Here is a 20475-nt window from a genome sequence, read left to right on the forward strand (position 1 = left end):
AAAAATATACTCCTGATTAACAACATGTCCAACTCTTAGATTGTCTCTAATGGAAAAATTTGGAAACAATCTAAATGTCCATGCAGAAAAGCGTGGAAAAATAAATGATCATATGACCATGCGAAGCAGCTATAAAAACTAGGATGTAAAATGACGACTTAGCAAAGGAGAAAAAAAAAAAGGAGAGGGAGACAAAGCAAGAGAGAGACTCTTAAGTCTAGAGAACTGATGGTCACCAGAGGGGAGGTGGTGGGGCCGGGGGGATGAAGGAGGGCACCTGTCGTGATGAGCACAGGGTGATGTGTGGAGGTGCTGAATCACTCCACTGTACACCGGACACGAATATTACACCATATGTTAACTAACGGGAATCAAGTGTCATTCTTTTCTTCTTTAAAGGTTTCATTTATTTATTTGACAGAGAGAGACAGAGAGATCACAAGTAAGCAGAGCAGCAGACAGAGAGAGAGGAGGAAGCAGGTGCCCCACGGAGCAGAGAGCTCGGTGCAGGGCTCGATCCCAGGACCCTGAGATCATGACCTGAGCCAAAGGCACTGAGCCCCCAGGTGCCCCAAGTGTCATTCTAGTCTATTTTTTATTATGGAAAAATAGCCCTCCAAATTTATATACACACAGATAATATGTGTATAAGTTACATATACATATTTACATATAAGAATACAGGATACAAGCCAGCATACATTTTATGATCCTATAAATAATGTTTCTGTGTACGTATATATCTATATCTAAAATCTAGGATGAGACCATCAGAAATGTGTTACCCAATATGTTCATAATGGTGTTCCCTGAGGGAAATTTTCAGTTTTACTTCTTTTCGCTTTTTTGAATTGCTTAACTTTTGTACAATTAGCATACATCCCTGGTTTGATGGGTAAACACAGTGATATTCGGGGAAAATAAATTTTGAAGCCTCCCTTAAATTGTACTACCTATGTATTAGTACCTGGCTCTCTTTAAGGATTCCGGGTCAAAGGGCATCACTCTGCTAGAGTTTCATGAATGCAAAGGCCTTGAGAGGTTGTATAGAGCATAACAATCTATTCGAGTTTGGGCTGAACCACACTATTCAGCTCCTTAAAGGACCTGCCAAATTCTTTTGTTCAGTATGAACTCTCAGGGTAAGTTCTAGCAATTTGTATTTACTAGGTCTACACTATTAGGTTTTATTATGAATGTGCTTTTCCAAAACGAATCATGAAAATTTTTGAGGTGAAATGTAGTTTGCTTTATTTTTTTCCAGTTGGCCAAACGAATTATCCTAAGTCTGCGTCTGTCAAGTTGAGATAATGATGATTTCAAAATCGGGTCAGCTAGCTCCGAACCTTCCCAGCCTAGTTGGGTCAGAATGCCCCCCAGCTCAGTCTTCCCTTGCAGACTCTCCCCCACCCCTGTAGCACACCGACTGGGGTGCTCGTTGACAGCGTGAGCTCTGAAATGTGACTGCTTTTGTTTAAATCTCAACCATTTTTTGGCTTGTGATCAGAACACATTTCTGACACATTTCTGTCCCCCTCTCGTTATCCATAACATTGAGGGTAATTCTCAGTTTACTTGGAAAGATGAAATAAAAGGGCTCACATATCAAACCCAGTGTTGGGAACAGTGCATATTAGTGACTTTTAATCTTAGGAGCTTCTATAGGTCATGGTCCCTTCAGGCCCAAGCAAACTATGACCCTGCACAGGCCGCTGTCACTTTATGCCTGTTCCTATCCCCACTCACCGGTCTCAATCCTACCAACAGCACAGGTAAAGGGCCCAGAAACTACTTTAAAAAGACTGCCGACCCTTGTACCACACTAGTTTTACTCTCAAAATTCCTGGAAACAGAAGAAGAATAAGAAAATGCTAAAACCCCAAGTCTTCCTCTTATTTCTCAGAAACCAAGCTTTGCATTCTATCGGAAACTAGAATTTGCAAACGATTCACTAGTAGGAAGATGCCACTTCCTTCTGGAGCACGGTGTTGCAATTTGAACAAAGGCCTCCTCGGGCCGAGAGAACTGTTACCTGGGTTCATACTGAACTAGAGCTTCAGTTGCACGTGCAGGAAATACAGACAGTGAGGGAAAACGAAGCGGAGTGTAAGAAAACTCACAGCAGAAGACTCATGCTTAGAAGGTGGGGGAGTAGTCATTGCAGCTGGATGGGAACGGACGAGACCTGGTGAAGGACACGAATGCTCACGCCAGTGATGGGATTGCGGTGTTCAGCGTTGTGGGATGTAAATCATACCTCGACAAGGCTTTTAGAAGCATTTTTTTTTTTAAAGGAAAAAACCAGGCAATATGTATATCTTCTAATAAGAGATCTATTCTGGGATATATTTTCGATTTCTCTTTTAAGGAATGAAATGTTAGACATCTATGTTCATCATTCCCCCTTTAGTAAAAGTTCCCCAGTTAGTCAAAACTGTATTTCATTTTTATTCCAGTATCTGTCAATGATAAACATTTTTTATAAAATTTGATCCTTTTTAGGACTTCACTCTTGTGATTAAATGTCTTAAAAATTTTAAAAAGGCCTCACTTCCCCCTCTCAAAGTAGGATCATGACTTATTTTCAGCAAAATGTACATGTTAGTACAAATTTTTTTCTTCAAAATAATAGGTGATTGCTGGGTAATGTCTTTAATGTCTTTGTAATGTACAATTGAGATCAGATGTGACCTCATATAGTCTCCTAGAGCCCTTTCCTCGCTTTTAAAAGGGGAATAAAACCACCTTATAAACACAGATATTATAAGAGCAAATCTGATAGTGTCTGTGAAAATAGCTGGAAAGTTTACAAGTGCTACCCAAGAACAGTTATCATTACTACCATGACCTCCAAGATATGTGAGAGCGCTGATTAAAGTGGCGTGGACACTCGTAAACTGTGCTTTACTCTTACTGTTCGTCATCATATCTGTGTTTTAAGTAGTTGCCCCAGCCCACTGAAGGAAAAAATGAAAGAACAGGAAGTTTGTCTGACTTTCAGGAAGTTCTACTTTCACAGAGAAGGAAAAACCAGTGTTATCCCTTCAACTCAAATAACTTCTTGGGCAGGACAAACCCCAGTACTCACACTTTGCAAAGTTACTCCAGTCATGAAAGACAGCAAACATTTTCAAGTGCACCGAAAACTCCCATTCCACACAGAAGTATTGGATTGTATTCTTCAAAGCTCCCTAACCAAAAACATGCTAGTCCTTCCTGGAGAATTACTTTTTCTCTGTAACAGTACTATAGTTTCAGGCGGACACTACTACAGTCAGGATAGAAAACCCCGGGGGTTCAAACTTTCTTGTCTCACTGGTTGTTCCAGTCTTCCCCCTCACCTCTCTCTGCACAATAACCTCAGATGCTTTCCTTTCCTCAGTCACTGTCCAAAACTTAAGAATGAATCACGGCATCTCGTTTGTTCCAAAGGACGCGCAGGAGAGGGGAGCATAAGGGACTTGTCGCAGCCCTGGTGACACACAGCCAGCTGACGCACAGAACCCAAAGGATGGATTATGATTTTAAACAGATGCCAGAGTTGAAAAGCTTTTCAGACAGGAGGAATAGAGGCATGGCACCATGAGACAATTTTATGGCAAGGATTTGATGTGTAAAACTTATTTCATCATTGACCACTAAGTGGTTTATATATACACCATTCAGAGCAAAGGCGCATAGTAAAAAAGAGCTTATTTTATCTCCACATTTTCCTCTGCCATTTGTACAAGTGACCATCAAGAGAGGGTCTGGTCTCTTCGTTCGTTTCCCTTCCCATGTTCACCTCAACCCCTCATCGAAAGTGTCAATTCCATTTGCTTCGTAACATGCCTTCAGACTTAAAAAATTCAGTTCTGTAGCGGGAAATATCTATATTATTAAATTCAAATTGATCAAAAGTCCAGTAAGACTATTTTCACAGAGGAGATAGTTTTCAAAAAAGACACTGAACTTTCAGTTTGGAGGAAGATCAGGAAAGGAACATCATACTTTTCTATTTTTAATTGCAACATGAATAAACAGTTGGACTATTTTATACAGATCCCTTGGAAATCAAAGAATACTTGTGATTTCTCTTATTAAGGAATTAGCACTGATTTATTTTGACTCAAAAGTCTCCTTATACTGAATCAAAATGGTTTACTGAAATGTGCAATTTACATAAACCCTTTCTCTTCCATACAGTAGCCGTGCAAAGTAATCCTTACTTCACTTTGTAGTGATTATGAAAATTGACATGATAAACTTTAAATTATTTTCTTTCATCACCAGCACAAAAACAGACACAGAGATCAACAGAATAGAATAGATGGTCTAGAAATAAACCCACCCTTATGTGGTTAATTAATCTATCACAAGGGAGGCAAGAATTAATATACAGTGGGGAAAAGACCTTCTTTTCAACAAATGGTGCTGGGAAAATTTGACAGCCACATGCAAAAGAATGAAACTGGAAAACTTCTGTACACCACCCACAAAAATAAACTCAAAATGGATCAAAGGCCTAAAATGAAACCTGAAATCATAAATCTCCTAAAACAAACACAGGCAGTAATCTCTTTGACATCACCCTCAGCGATATTTTTCTAGATATGTCTCCCGGAGGCAAGAGAAACAAAAGCAAAAAGAAACTATTGGGACTCGGGGCACCTGGGTGGCTCAGTGGGTTAAGCCACTGCCTTCGGCTCCGGTCATGATCTCGGGGTCCTGGGATCAAGTCCCGCATCGGGCTCTCTGCTCAGCAGGGAGCCTGCTTCCCTCTTTCTCTCTCTGCCTGCCTCTCCATCTACTTGTGGTTTCTCTCTGTCAAATAAATAAATAAAATCTTTAAAAAAAAAAAAAGAAAAAAAAGAAACTATTGGGACTTGACCAAAATGAACAGCTTTTGCCTGGCAAAGCAAACCATCAATAAAATGCAACCTACAGAATGGGAGAAGATGTTTGCAAAGATGTATCTGATAAAAGGTTACTATTGAAGATATATAAAGAACCTATCCAATGCAATATCAAAAACCAATTTTAAAAAAAGGGCAGAAGAGTTAAACATGTTCCAAAAGAAGACACAGACACCAGTAGGCACATGACAGGATGTGTGGAATCACTACTCAAAATACAAATATAGGGGGGGTCCCTGGGTGGCTCAGTGGGTTAAGCCTCTGCCCTCACTCGGGTCATGATCTCAGGGTCCTGGGATCGAGCCCCACGTCGGGCGCTCTGCTCAGCAGGGAGCCTGCTTCCCCCTCTCTCTATGCCTGTCTCTCTGCCTATCTATGATCTCTGTCAAATAAATAAATAAAATATTAAAAAAAAATACAAATATAAAACTACAGTGAGATACCACCTCACACCTGTCGGAGTGGTTAAAATCAACACTTCCAGAAACATCAAGTGTTGGTGAGGATGTGGATGAAAAGGAACTGTCATGCACTGTTGGTGGGAATGCAAACTGGTACAGCCTCTGTGGAAAAGAGTATGGAGGTTCCTCATAATGTTCGAAATAGCATCCAAATCCAGTAGTTCTACTACTGGGTGCTTACCCAAAGTAAATAAAAAATTAATTCTACAAGGGGGGGAGGAGTCAAGATGGCGGAGAAGTAGCAGGCCGAGACTACTTCAGCTAGCCGGAGATCAGCTAGGTAGCTTATCTAAAGATTGCAAACACCTGAAAATCCATCGGCAGATCGAAGAGAAGAAGAACAGCAATTCTGGAAACAGAAAAACAACCACTTTCTGAAGTGAATCCAAAGCGACGGGAAGTGAATCCAAAGCGACGGGAAGATAGACCCCGGGGGGAGGGGCCGACTCCCGGCAAGCAGCGGAGCAACCGCGCACAAAATCAGGACTTTTAAAAGTCTGTTCCGCTGAGGGACATCGCTCCAGAGGCTACCCGGGGCGAAGCCCACGCGGGGTCAGCATGGCCTCAGGTCCCGCAGGGTCACAGAAGGATCGGGGGTGTCTGAGTGTCGCAGAGCTTGCGGGTATTGGAACGGGAAAGCCGGCTACAGAGACAGAGCCGACAGTAAGCTCACAGCTCGGTGTTACCTTGAACCGGTCGCAGGCTCGGTGAGCTTGGAGCGCGGTCGGAGGTCAGGCAGACGGGAGTAACTGGGCGCTGTTCTCTGAGGGCGCACTGAGGAGTGGGGCCCTGGGCTCTCGGCTCCTCCGGGCTGGAGACCAGGAGGCCGCCATTTGTGCTCCTGTCCTCTGGAACTCTACGGAAAGCGCTCAGGGAACAAAAGCTCCTGAAAGCAAACCCCAGCGGATTACTCACCCCGGCCCCAGGTAAGGGCGGTGCAATTCCGCCTGGGGCAAAGACACTTGAGAATCACTACAACAGGCCCCTCCCCCAAGAAGATCAACAAGAAATCCAGCCAAGACCAAGTTCACCTACCAAGGAGTGCAGTTTCAATACCAAGGAGAGCAGCAGAATTCCAGGGAAGGGGAAAGCAGAGCACGGAACTCATGGCTTTTTCCCTGTGATTTTTTTTAGTCTTGCAGTTAATTTAATTTTTTTCTATTTCGTTTTTTGTTTTTTTTTTTTTTCTCGCCTTCGGGTAAAATTTTTTTTTTTTAACTTTTACCTTTTTCTTTTTTAACGTTTTTTAACTAGTTTATCTAATATATATATTTTTTCTTTTTTATATTTTTCTAATGTGTTTTCTTTTTTTAAATTCTTTTCTTTTATTTATTTTTTTCTTTTTTCTTTTTTTTTTCTTTCTTCCTTTTTGAAGCTCTTTTTATCCCCTTTCTCCCCCCTCACGATTTGGGATCTCTTCTAATTTGGTTAAAGCATATTTTCCTGGGGTTGTTGCCACCCTTTTAGTATTTTACTTGCTCCTTCATATACTCTTATCTGGACAAAATGACAAGACAGAAAATTCAACACAAAAAAAAGAACAAGAGGCAGTACCGAAGGCTAGGGACCTAATCAATACAGACATTGGTAATATGTCAGATCTAGAGTTCAGAATGACAATTCTCAAGGTTCTAGCCGGGCTCGAAAAAGGCATGGAAGATATTAGAGAAACCCTCTCGAGAGATATAAAAGCCCTTTCTGGAGAAATAAAAGAACTAAAATCTAACCAAGTTGAAATCAAAAAAGCTATTAATGAGGTGCAATAAAAAATGGAGGCTCTCACTGCTAGGATAAATGAGGCAGAAGAAAGAATTAGTGATATAGAAGACCAAATGACAGAGAATAAAGAAGCTGAGCAAAAGAGGGACAAACAGCTACTGGACCACGAGGGGAGAATTCGAGAGATAAGTGACACCATAAGACGAAACAACATTAGAATAATTGGGATTCCAGAAGAAGAAGAAAGAGAGAGGGGAGAAGAAGGTATACTGGAGAGAATTATTGGGGAGAATTTCCCCAATATGGCAAAGGGAACGAGCATCAAAATTCAGGAGGTTCAGAGAACGCCCCTCAAAATCAATAAGAATAGGCCCACACCCCGTCACCTAATAGTAAAATTTACAAGTTTCAGTGACAAAGAGAAAATCCTGAAAGCAGCCCGGGAAAAGAAGTCTGTAACATACAATGGTAAAAATATTAGATTGGCAGCTGACTTATCCACAGAGACCTGGCAGGCCAGAAAGAGCTGGCATGATATTTTCAGAGCACTAAACGAGAAAAACATGCAGCCAAGAATACTATATCCAGCTAGGCTATCATTGAAAATAGAAGGAGAGATTAAAAGCTTCCAGGAAAAAAAAAAAACTGAAAGAATTTGCAAACACCAAACCAGCTCTACAGGAAATATTGAAAGGGGTCCTCTAAGCAAAGAGAGAGCCTACAAGTGGTAGATCAGAAAGGAACAGAGACCATATACAGTAACAGTCACCTTACAGGCAAAACAATGGCACTAAATTCATATCTCTCAATAGTTACCCTGAATGTTAATGGGCTAAATGCCCCTGTCAAAAGACACAGGGTATCAGAATGGATAAAAAAACAAAACCCATTTATATGTTGCCTCCAAGAAACTCATTTTAAGCCCGAAGACACCTCCAGATTTAAAGTGAGGGGGTGGAAAAGAATTTACCATGCTAATGGACATCAGAAGAAAGCAGGAGTGGCAATCCTTATATCAGATCAATTTGATTTTAAGCCAAACACTATAATAAGAGATGAGGAAGGACACTATATCATACTCAAAGGGTCTGTCCAACAAGAAGATTTAACAATTTTAAATATCTATGCCCCCAATGTGGGAGCAGCCAACTATATAAACCAATTAATAACAAAATCAAAGAAACACATAAACAATAATAGAATAATAGTAGGGGACTTTAACACTCCCCTCACTGAAATGGACAGATCATCCAAGCAAAAGATCAGCAAGGAAATAAAGGCCTTAAACGACACACTGGACCAGATGGACATCACAGATATATTCAGAACATTTCATCCCAAAGCAACAGAATACACATTCTTCTCTAGTGCACATGGAACATTCTCCAGAATAGATCACATCCTCGGTCCTAAATCAGGACTCAACCGGTATCAAAAGATTGGGATCATTCCCTGCATATTTTCAGACCACAATGCTCTAAAGCTAGAACTCAACCACAAAAGGAAGTTTGGAAAGAACCCAAATACATGGAGACTAAACAGCATCCTTCTAAAGAATGAATGGGTCAACCTGGAAATTAAAGAAGAATTGAAAAAAATCATGGAAACAAATGATAATGAAAATACAACGGTTCAAAATCTGTGGGACACAACAAAGGCAGTCCTGAGAGGAAAATATATAGCGGTACAAGCCTTTCTCAAGAAACAAGAAAGGTCTCAGGTACACAACCTAACCCTACACCTAAAGGAGCTGGAGAAAGAACAAGAAAGAAACTCTAAGCCCAGCAGGAGAAGAGAAATCATAAAGATCAGAGCAGAAATCAATGAAATAGAAACTAAAAAGACAATAGAACAAATCAACGAAACTAGGAGCTGGTTCTTTGAAAGAATTAATAAAATTGATAAACCCCTGGCCCGACTTATCAAAAAGAAAAGAGAAAGGACCCAAATAAATAAAATCATGAATGAAAGAGGAGAGATCACAACTAACACCAAAGAAATACAAACTATTATAAGAACATACTATGAGCAACTCTACGCCAATAAATTTGACAATCTGGAAGAAATGGATGCATTCCTAGAAACATATAAACTACCACAACTGAGCTAGGAAGAAATAGAAAGCCTGAACAGACCCATAACCAGTAAGGAGATTGAAACAGTCATTAAAAATCTCCAAACAAACAAAAGCCCAGGGCCAGACGGCTTCCCGGGGGAATTCTACCAAACATTTAAAGAAGAACTAATTCCTATTCTCCTGAAACTGTTCCAAAAAATAGAAATGGAAGGAAAACTTCCAAACTCATTTTATGAGGCCAGCATCACCTTGATCCCAAAACCAGACAAGGATCCCATCAAAAAAGAGAGCTATAGACCAATATCCTTGATGAACACAGATGTGAAAATACTCAACAAAATACTAGCTAATAGGATTCAACAGTACATTAAAAAGATTATTCACCACGACCATGTGGGATTTATTCCAGGGCTGCAAGGTGGATTCAACATCCGCAAATCAGTCAATGTGATACAACACATCAATAAAAGAAAGAACAAGAACCATATGATACTCTCAATAGTTGCTGAAAAAGCATTTGACAAAGTACAGCATCCCTTCTGATCAAAACTCTTCACAGTGTAGGGATAGAGGGCACATACCTCAATATCATCAAAGCCATCTATGAAAAACCCACCGCAAATATCATTCTCAATGGAGAAAAACTGAAAGCTTTTCCGCTAAGGTCAGGAACACGGCAGGGATGTCCATTATCACCACTGCTATTCAACATAGTACTAGAGGTCCTAGCCTCAGCAATCAGACAACAAAAGGAAATTAAAGGCATCCAAATCGGCAAAGAAGAAGTCAAATTATCACTCTTCGCAGATGATATGATACTGTATGTGGAAAACCCAAAAGACTCCACTCCAAAACTACTAGAACTTATACAGGAATTCAGTAAAGTGTCAGGATATAAAATCAATGCACAGAAATCAGTTGCATTTCTCTACACCAACAGCAAGACAGAAGAAAGAGAAATTAAGGAGTCAATCCCATTTACAATTGCACCCAAAACCATAAGATACCTAGGAATAAACCTAACCAAAGAGGCACAGAATCTATAATCAGAAAACTATAAAGTACTCATGAAAGAAATTGAGGAAGACACAAAGAAATGGAAAAATGTTCCATGCTCCTGGATTGGAAGAATGAATATTGTGAAAATGTCTATGCTACCTAAAGCAATCTACACATTTAATGCAATTCCTATCAAAGTACCATCCATCTTTTTCAAAGAAATGGAACAAATAATTCTAAAATTTATATGGAACCAGAAAAGACCTCGAATAGCCAAAGGGTTATTGAAAAAGAAAGCCAACGTTGGTGGCATCACATTTCCAGACTTCAAGCTCTATTACAAAGCTGTCATCATCAAGACAGCATGGTACTGGCACAAAAACAGACACATAGATCAATGGAACAGAATAGAGGGCCCAGAAATAGACCCTCCACTCTATGGTCAACTAATCTTTGACAAAGCAGGAAAGAATGTCCAATGGAAAAAAGACAGCCTCTTCAATAAATGGTGCTGGGAAAACTGGACAGCCACATGCAGAAAAATGAAATTGGACCATTTCCTTACACCACACACAAAAATAGACTGAAAATGGATGAAGGACCTCAATGTGTGAAAGGAATCCATCAAAATCCTTGAGGAGAACACAGGCAGCAACCTCTTCGACCTCAGCTGCAGCAACATCTTCCTAGGAACAACACAAAAGGCAAGGGAAGCAAGGGCAAAAATGAACTATTGGGATTTCATCAAGATCAAAAGCTTTTGCACAGCAAAGGAAACAGTTAACAAAATCAAAAGACAACTGACAGAATGGGAGAAGATATTTGCAAACGACATATCAGATAAAGGACTAGTGTCCAGAATCTATAAAGAACTTAGCAAACTCAACACCCAAAGAACAAATAATCCAATCAAGAAATGGACAGAGGACATGAACAGACATTTCTGCAAAGAAGACATCCAGATGGCCAACAGACACATGAAAAAGTGCTCCATATCACTCGACATCAGGGAAATACAAATCAAAACCACAATGAGATATCACCTCACACCAGTCAGAATGGCTAAAATCAACAAGTCAGGAAATGACAGATGCTGGCGAGGATGTGGAGAAAGGGGAACCCTCCTACACTGTTGGTGGGAATGCAAGCTGGTGCAGCCACTCTGGAAAACAGCATGGAGGTTCCTCAAAATGTTGAAAATAGAACTGCCCTATGACCCAGCAATTGCACTATTGGGTATTTACCCTAAAGATACAAATGTAGTGATCCGAAGGGGCACGTGCACCCTAATGTTTATAGCAGCAATGTCCACAATAGCCAAACTATGGAAAGAACGTAGATGTCCATCAACATATGAATGGATAAAGAAGATGTGGTATATATACACAACGGAATACTATGCAGCCATCAAAAGAAATGAAATCTTGCCATTTGCGACAACATGGATGGAAGTAGAGCGTATCATGCTTAGCGAAATAAGTCAAGCAGAGAAAGACAACTATCATATGATCTCCCTGATATGAGGAAGTGGTGATGCAACATGGGGGCTTAAGTGGATAGGAGAAGAATAAATGAAACAAGATGGGATTGGGAGGGAGACAAACCATAAGTGACTCTTAATCTCACAAAACAAACTGAGGGTTGCTGGGGGGAGGGGGGTTGGGAGAAGGGGGTGGGATTATGGACATTGGGGAGGGCAGGTGCTTTGGTGAGTGCTGTGAAATGTGTAAACCTGGTGATTCACAGACCTGTACCCCTGGGGATAAAAATATATGTTTATAAAAAATAAAAAATTTTAAAAAAATTAATTCTACAAGATATATGCACCCCAGTGTTTACTGCATTATTTTTTTCTATTTTGTTAGTTTTTAATTTTTAAAAAATTTTTTAAATTTATTTTTTATTTATTTTCAGCATAACAGTATTCATTATTTTGCACCACACCCAGTGCTCCATGCAATCCGTGCCTTCTATAATATCCACCACCTGGTATACTGCATTATTAATAGCCAAGATATGAAAGCAGACCAAGTGTTCATCGATAGATGAATGGATAAAGATGTGTGTGTCTATGGGTATATGCACACAGACACACACACACACACACTCTGGAATATTAGTCATAAAAAAGAATGAGATCATACTGTTTAGAAAAACATAGATCGACCTAAAGGACATTATGCTAAGCAAGATAAATCTGACGGAAAAAGAAAAATACCATATGATTCACTTATATTTAGAATCTAAAAAAACAAAACCAGCAAACAACAACAAAACAGACAAACGGAATGAATGTGTGGTTGTCAGAGGGGGGCTGGGTGAGCAGATGGGCAAAAAAAAATTTACTTTCCTTATCAAATCATCAAATATTTTCTTGCCCCAACCTATATGTGATTTCTATGCACCATCTCATTCATCTGTATGAAGAAATACTACGTGTAGCGGTTTCCCAACTTGCTTCTGCATTTCTCAATTGATCACGCCAATATTTCACATAATTCTACTTTTCTAATACTTAAAGCACACTTATAACCTGAAATTTCACACAGATGGGAGTTGAGACTCCTAAGTTGACACTTCAATTTCATTTATTGACTCCGTGAAAGCTTAAAGTCAGTTGAAATGAAACAGTATCCCATATTGCAAAACTCAGCTCTGGAAGCTGTGCTCAGGTTTACTCGAGAAAGTGTTTGTATTCTCATCATACTTTTGAGACATAAGGCCTAAAAAACTTTATGATGTTCCTGTTACATACTGGGAGGATTTTAATTAATGGCTTGAAATCAGTTCTTAGGGGTGCGTGGGTGGCTCAGTGGATTAAGCTTCTGCCTTCAGCTCAGGTCATGATCTCAGGGTTCTAGGATCGAGTCCTGCATCAGGCTCTCTGCTTGGCAGGGAGCCTGCTTCCTCCTCTCTCTCTGCTTGCCTCTCTGCCTACTTGTGATCTCTGTCAAATACATAAAATCTTAAAAAAAAAAAAATCAGTTCTTATAGTCTTGATATAGGTGATATTCAAACTTCACCCTGGTATTAAATGAAATAGGATAACTCTTTCCTCCCTACTTTTGGACTTCACATTTTTCACCAGATCTCCTACAAATATAAATGTACTTCAAATGCAGTTAAGCCCATTCCACACGTATTTTGTTATTTTGCCCATGCTCACTTCATCTATGGAAAACAGTCCCAGGAAACATTAAGCTGCTCTGTCCATGGGGATGTGAAATCATAACCACAAAGTGGGTCCTGTGGGTTGAACTTATGTGATTCTTTTTTGGTGCTGGTGGTCTCTTTGCTCTTACTTTGAACTTGCAAGGCAGCTGGCTGGTGTTGGGGGCTCAGAACCCAGCCACCCGGCCCCCAGAACCTGATCTCAGACAGATCTCGGTGTTCGAGCTAATAGCTGGTGTGTGTCAATGGCAATAGGGGATATTAATATGAGGAACAGAGTATGAATTAGCAAAAATTAAATGTATACAGTTGAGCTACACTGAAACATACAGAATTGCTCTTTTATTAGCCCCCGCTCCCCGCGTGCCAAAAGCAAGAGAAACCATTTCATTTTAAGGACATGGCTATTTTCAACACTCCTAACATATACAAGGGGCCTGCTTTCCCCTCGCATGAATGAGATCTCTCTTTTAAAGTGTTTACATGAAATTTCTGGGGACACGGGCTACCTCCTGGCAAAAAGTAGACTACCTTATTCGGAAGAGAAATTATGTTTATTTTTGGGAGCAGCCCCACCTAAAAATAGCCTGTCCGGTCACCTTATGTTCTTTGATTTCACAGGTGGAAGCTGAGAGCTGAGTCTATGTTCTTTAGGTTTTCATCACCTGACCTAATGCCACAGATGCCTTGTGCCTTCACATCTGACCTCCCCCAAGAACAGAACACAGTGATTCCCCAGCCGATGGGCTGCCTAAGGCCATTTCTCACCGTTTTTCCATGCAACCCCTGGGCGGGTCTGTCACTTGCTTTGGTGGCCTGTGAAGACACTAGCCCTCAGTGTTGTAACCTTTGCCTGGAATGGCCTTGCCCAGCTGTTCACTTAAATCCCAACAGATTCCTAAGCCCTGGCTGGAGTCCCGTGTCTCCTCGGGGCCTCTGCGATCCCATCAGCTCCAAATGGTCTCCCTCTTTCTGAACTACGAAGAATCTTTCTGCATAATCCATAAGTTAATACAGTACTAAAGGATTTCATTTGCTCTTCTTCAGATGTGTTCTTTTCTTATTTACAAGAAGGCAGAAATTCCTTAAAGGCAGGGATCGCCACTGCTATTTCTGATCCCACAAAAAATATTGAGGGATTTTATAGAAGATAAATTTTTGCTGAATGTGATGGGTCCATAAATTCTTACAGAAAACATAAGAGTGACCGAAATGTTAACTTTCAGATATACTCTCCTATCACTCGTATCTTAACCCTTGCAAAGACATGTCTAGTGCCTTCCAGATTTACATGGATATTTCTAGAATAACACATGGTTATGGATGAGAAATGAACATTTTACTGGACCCTAGAGCACTGATTTAAAATACTTTTAAGGGGGCGCCTACATGGCTCAGGGGGTTAAAGCCTCTGCCTTCGGCTCAGGTTATGATCTCGGGGTCCTGGGATCGAGCCCCGCATCAGGCTATCTGCTCTGCAGGGAGTATGCTTCCTCCTCTCTCTCTGCCTGCCTCCCTGCCTACTTGTGATCTCTGTCTGTCAAATAAAAAAATAAAATTAAATACTTTTAAGGAGAAAGATTCATTCCTATAGAAAGCTGGTATATAAAATACTTTCCAAGATGTGTAAGCAAGTCATTATTTGCAGTCTGTGCACACTCAACTTGGTTCCAACCACTGTATAAAATATATTCTACAGTAACAAGGTGAATGAATGTGTGTCTTTATAAGCATAATGTCAAAGTAGAGACAGACTTGACTCCTGGCGATGCGTACCGAGAAATGATCTTAGGAGACACCATAGATCCTGCCTGCACCTGTTAGGCTCAGCTCATGTCCACTTAATGGGACTGTCATTAGCTACCCAAGTGACTCCCTTCGAAATCAATACTATTTATCACCAGAAATACTTGGCATCAGCTTAGATTCTTTTGAAGGAGGCACCTCAAATGAGGGTGACCCTTGGTAATGAGCCCAGTAGAGGAACAGGGAGGGAAAGCAATCTTTGAGTTTCCCCGGGAGCGCAGAGCCATCGCTCACCTGGACAAAGGATGGGAGGCCTTGGGAGAGGGCTTCTGCAGGCATCCTGTGCAGTCAGTCACCATGGCCACACATGGCCATGCTGCCAGCCATCCCCCAGTTGTTCCATTTCACTGCCCATGTGGCCTCCCAGGGAAGGTCTCGAAATGTTCCCGTCTTACATGGGGTTTCCCTTTGCAGTTAAGCTGTTCACCTTTCAGAGTGATGACACACAGCTCCGCTGACCGAGCAATGGATTTCTCGCCTAATTGCTTCCTTAATCACCTCCTAGTCTCCTCTCGCCTTCCACTGGTAGACACAGACCGCCTGTCTGGCCTGCGTGGGATGCCCAGTGCCAAGCAGCTGGCAAAGATACCCGACAGGGCTCCCGACCCTGGCCGGCCCTGTGACCCGGTGTGGCAGTGCTTGCGGCTTGCTGCCACCCTGCCCCCCTCTGGTGCTGTCCTCCCATTGGGGGGGGGCACAGGAGAAAGGAGAGGGGACCTGTCTGGCCCGTGTGGCAAGAGCCAGACCCTTGCTATGCCCCATCCGGGTTCCATGGCTCAAGGAGGCTGTGGAGGAAGCTGACAGGATTCAGCCGATGGTAATGAACCTAAAGGAAGGAGCTCGAGAGCTTTGTGGGGATTTAATAGAAGCTGTCACCGAGGTCTTCTGAAGACCTCAAGCTCTTTCTTACAGTGGAGAAATTGTACTGTCAGGACTCAGCAGAGCAAGGGAGAAAAAAGGGTAAATTACTCCATCCCCTTCCTTTTCTCTGGGTAGAGTGAGAATGGTAGTTATCGTTAGGGTATTTTAATAATGAAAATAGCATCACAATACTGACTGACTTATGGTGTGAGGCACTATTTGGGGGCTTTGACTCATTTAGTCTTTGTAACCTTGTGAGGCTTACATCCTACTGCGAGCCTCATGCTGGAGGATGGGAAACCGAGGCTCAGAAGTAAGTGACCTCTGACGAAATGCCTGGTGGGGACAAATCTGAATACAGGAGATCTGAGTCCAGATCTAGCTTTTAGCTATGATGCTGTCATGTCTGATTTCTTTTTCCTCCACAAACATTTTACTATGGAAATAAGAACGGCAAAAGATTCAGAGAAGGGAGCGCCTCTGAAGGTTCCACAGAAGGAGATGCGAACAGTGGATTATCGCAGTGGTGATTCTAGATTTGGGTCTAATAGAGGTGCTTGAATTCTAGAACTTTTTTTTTTTTAAACAAAGGTTGTACATGTGACAACATTTGTTTGATGCCACTGCAGTGGCTGTTGTTGGTGTGATAAGAATCTAACCAAAATGACAGAAAAAGTTTCTGGTTGAAAACAAATCAGTAGGGACACCTGGGTGGCTCAGTTGGTGAAGCCTCTGCCTTCAGCTCAGGTCGGGGAGCCTGTTTCTCCCTCTCCCTCTGCTGCTCTCCCTGCTTGCACTGGCTCTCTCTGACAAATAGATAAATGAAATCTTAGAAACAAACAAACAAACAAACAAAAAACCAAATCAGTAGTTCTGGGCTTTAAGAGCCTTTTTACTGACTGCATGGTCTTAGGCAACCGATATGCATTAACCGTGACGTCCTTCTAGTAAAAGCAGAGCACGTCTCATTTCCTGCTCCCAGAGTAACTAGAAAGGTAAAATAATGTGCCGGATGTGGACCAATTTGAAGGTCATGGAGCAGGGTTCAAATGAAAGGTCTGATTATTTTAGTAAGGAAGTGGCATCGCTATTTTAAAAATATGATTAGTATCAGTTGGTCCGTAAACAAGCCCACGTTAGTTGCATTTTACAGGCGTGTTCTGTAATGCTTTAGGTCATCTCTGTAGATGCCCTAACTCTGTTTTAGGATGCCACCTCCTGCCCAACACCACAAATGCTGCTCATACTTTGATTATTGGATTATTAGTTCCCATGACTGTCCTTCCCAGGGGCTGTTTCATGTTAGACTCTGAATGTCCCGGCAGGCAGCTTGCTACATAAATATATAACAAATGAAATAGAGACGATATAAGCTGCGAAGACAGAGATTATGTCTTCCATATCTTGGTCCCTATATTTTATCCAAATATGGAGCTCTGGTCTAGGAGGCATTGGATTGCTGAATAAAACCATAAAATATCTAATATCTAAAGCAACCACATCAGCATTGCCAGATTAAAAAGGCTGATTTGTGCAAATCTGTTCTGAAAAGCAAGCACGTCTCGGATGAGAGCAAAAGTAAATCAAGAATGTGACCATAGAGCAATGAGACTAGTTTTCATCTGTGGTGGTAAAATCAATCTCCTTATTCTGCAGTCATACCTTGCAAATTAAGGGGATTACCATCGTGTCTTAGAGTGGTGCTTACTGCTTTAATGAGTGAATCATCTATTAAAAAAAAAATGAGATCTTTTGCTGAAAGTGCTATTATAAACGAAATGTGGTCTTCTGGAAGATAAACAGGCAGCACTGAGCAAATTAAAAAGCTCATTCTTCAAAATAAAAAAGAATAGTCAGAAAATATGGTTTCTGCCAGATAACAGGGGAAAAAAAACCCCAAAAAACCCAGTACAGATGACTTCTCAGAGGTAGTAGTTGTGAATAGGACATGTCTGATAGTCAACTCATTAAAATCAGCTCTGCTAAAAGTATTTATAAAACAGAATTAATAGCTCCAGAGCGGATTTCCCATTCATATAAGACCAGTTCTTCAAGCTTCTGGTCTCATCACTGAACAATGATGTGAGTTTCTGTTATGCGCCAAAATTACGTTCTCCTCTCCAAAAGTTGGCAATGAACTATTTAGTTATAGTCCTGCCTGAAAAATCTTCTGGCATCTAAACTCACCCAAATTGAGATAAACAATAAAAATTTAAGACACGCTAAGAAAACTTTTGCATATCATTATGCAAAGTAACATGAAGCTAATCTGTATAACAAATGATAATAAAACTCCTAAGTCCTACCAGGAAATGGGTTTCAACAACCTCAAATTTAATTCTTCATACCCAATTCAAGAGTTTTATAATCCTATTTTCTATACTTGGGATAAAATTGTAAACGCCATTATAAAATTAAAGTGCCCTATGGTTTTTATCATGTCATTTACCTGATCAACATCATTGCTGAACTAAGGATTGGTAAGTTCAACATATCCATTTTATATACTTGGTACGGTACTGTGCATATACATAAGGGAAATTCATCCATAAATGTCTAGCAGGACTTTTTAATATATCACTCTATAATATTGATAACGATCTTGCACGTATCATTTTCAGAGGAGAGTGAAGTGAAGTTCTATAATCACAACAGAACAGGGCTCTGCCTGGTCCTCTTCCCACTGTGAAAGGCGTGGGTACTGGCCTGAAGGTGCTCTCTACTGCCCCCTGTCTCAGGTCTGTGGCAATTCACTATTCGCCATGAGGACAGTATGCTAAGGCCAGACTCGGCTCTGGCCTCACTCAACACATACACAAACAATCACAGAGGAGAATATTTTTCATACCCAATAGTTAAGAGTCTCAGGCAGTGAGTAAGTGGTAAGAATGGGAGACGGTGAATCGTAGGGCAAGAGCCATCACCTAAATGGCTAGCCCCCACTCAACAGTGAACACAATCTGGATATTCTGATTTTCACAAGGGGTTTCTGGGTCAAGGGCAAAAATCACATGACATGAAGATGTGGCTTCAGAGGTTAAAACCACGTGCCTCTTTTCTAATGTATGGCTTGTGCCTAGCGGCCCAATATGGATTTATCATTCCTGCAGGTATCTAATGTTTTTGCAAACTGGACTCCAGTTAAAATTAATTCCTGAGGTGATGGTTTTGGTTAGTCTATAAACATCTGTGTGGAAGAGTAAAATAGAATATCCATGAAAAGAAAATTAGGCTGAACTACCCTGACTCTCTCCTGCGATGGAGCTTATACACATGTCTATACACACACACACACACACACACACAGGTATTTTTGTCTTTTTAAATTACGTTTTACATGGGCACCTTTCATATGCCCACACTGAGCCGTCCCTAATTTTCTGGTAAGTTGTTTGTGCCTCCTGAAACATTTTGACAGAAGTCTCTAGAAGTTTTCCAATGTCAGCCTGGCATGTAATTCTTCAGCTTGACATGGTTTTGGTGTATGAGCAATTTTCAGTATTTCAAACATCCTGAGTAAATTTCTCTATTTCATAAAATACCTTACTGGTAACCTAAAGGTCCCCAACTTGATATCCTCGGATCCTTAGGAACCCGCAAATTGGTTAACGTAGATTTTTTCTTGGTCAACCAAAACAATAATTTTGCTGTCCAAAGTCTTTACAAAATGATATTTAAGAAACTATAAGTCACGAAATCAGCCTCTAGGGAGTTCTGTCTACATTTAGTTCTTCATTCAAAAAGGGATGGAAACCCATGTAAGCAGGTAAATAAACGTAGCTGACAATATGCTCTTCCTGACAGGGACCTCTGCCCCCTGAGCTATTTATGTGCCCCAACACCCCTGGACAAAGACAACACTCGTAATAAGTCTTCACCACCTCCACAAGCAGTTAGATTTTCTCACAAAATCAAAGTTCTTGAAAGTGAAATCTAACACTGCATTGACTGGCAGATTTCAGAAGAACAACTTTTCCTAGGCCCCGGATCTGTACTCCAATAGCCGAAAATTCTCACTATGACACCAGATGTCAGGTCAGAGGCAGCCTAACGGATAACATGTCTAAGCAGTGTCACCGGAAACAGAGTGCCAACTCCACGAAACCCATCATGGCTTCAAATTTTCCTGTCTAGTTATTTTCTTGCCTTGTGTTTAGATAAACAGCATTTTTCCTGCCTGTCAAAAGCCAGGGATCCCAGCTGCAGCAAAAAGGGACAAACAACCAAACCTAGCACTGGGCTGATCTGGTTTTAGGGCCGGGGATTTCTCTTGTCCTCAATGGCAACAGGAACTGTTTACTGCACTGTAGAGGGAGTTCCTAACATACTGTACTGGTGTCTGGTGTCAGGGGTTCCTCCAGGTTCAGCGGAGATGCGGAAATTAATCTGCCTTCTCGAACCAGGATCATATCTACACCATCTCCCAGTGCAGCAGCTCAGTTACCAGAATACATTTTTTTTCTTTCTGGTCTATGTAACAGATCAG

At 41.1% G+C, this 20475-nt stretch overlaps 1 protein-coding gene across 2 annotated transcripts in view; it reads right to left on the minus strand.

Annotated features, from left to right (window-relative positions):
• PRKG1 (protein kinase cGMP-dependent 1) overlaps positions 1–20475 on the minus strand; it is a 1263025-nt gene that overhangs the window by 31063 nt on the left and 1211487 nt on the right. The window lies entirely within an intron of this gene.

The sequence above is a fragment of the Mustela lutreola genome, chromosome 4 (assembly GCF_030435805.1).
Source record: "Mustela lutreola isolate mMusLut2 chromosome 4, mMusLut2.pri, whole genome shotgun sequence".
In the NCBI taxonomy this organism is placed as follows: Eukaryota; Metazoa; Chordata; class Mammalia; order Carnivora; family Mustelidae; genus Mustela; species Mustela lutreola.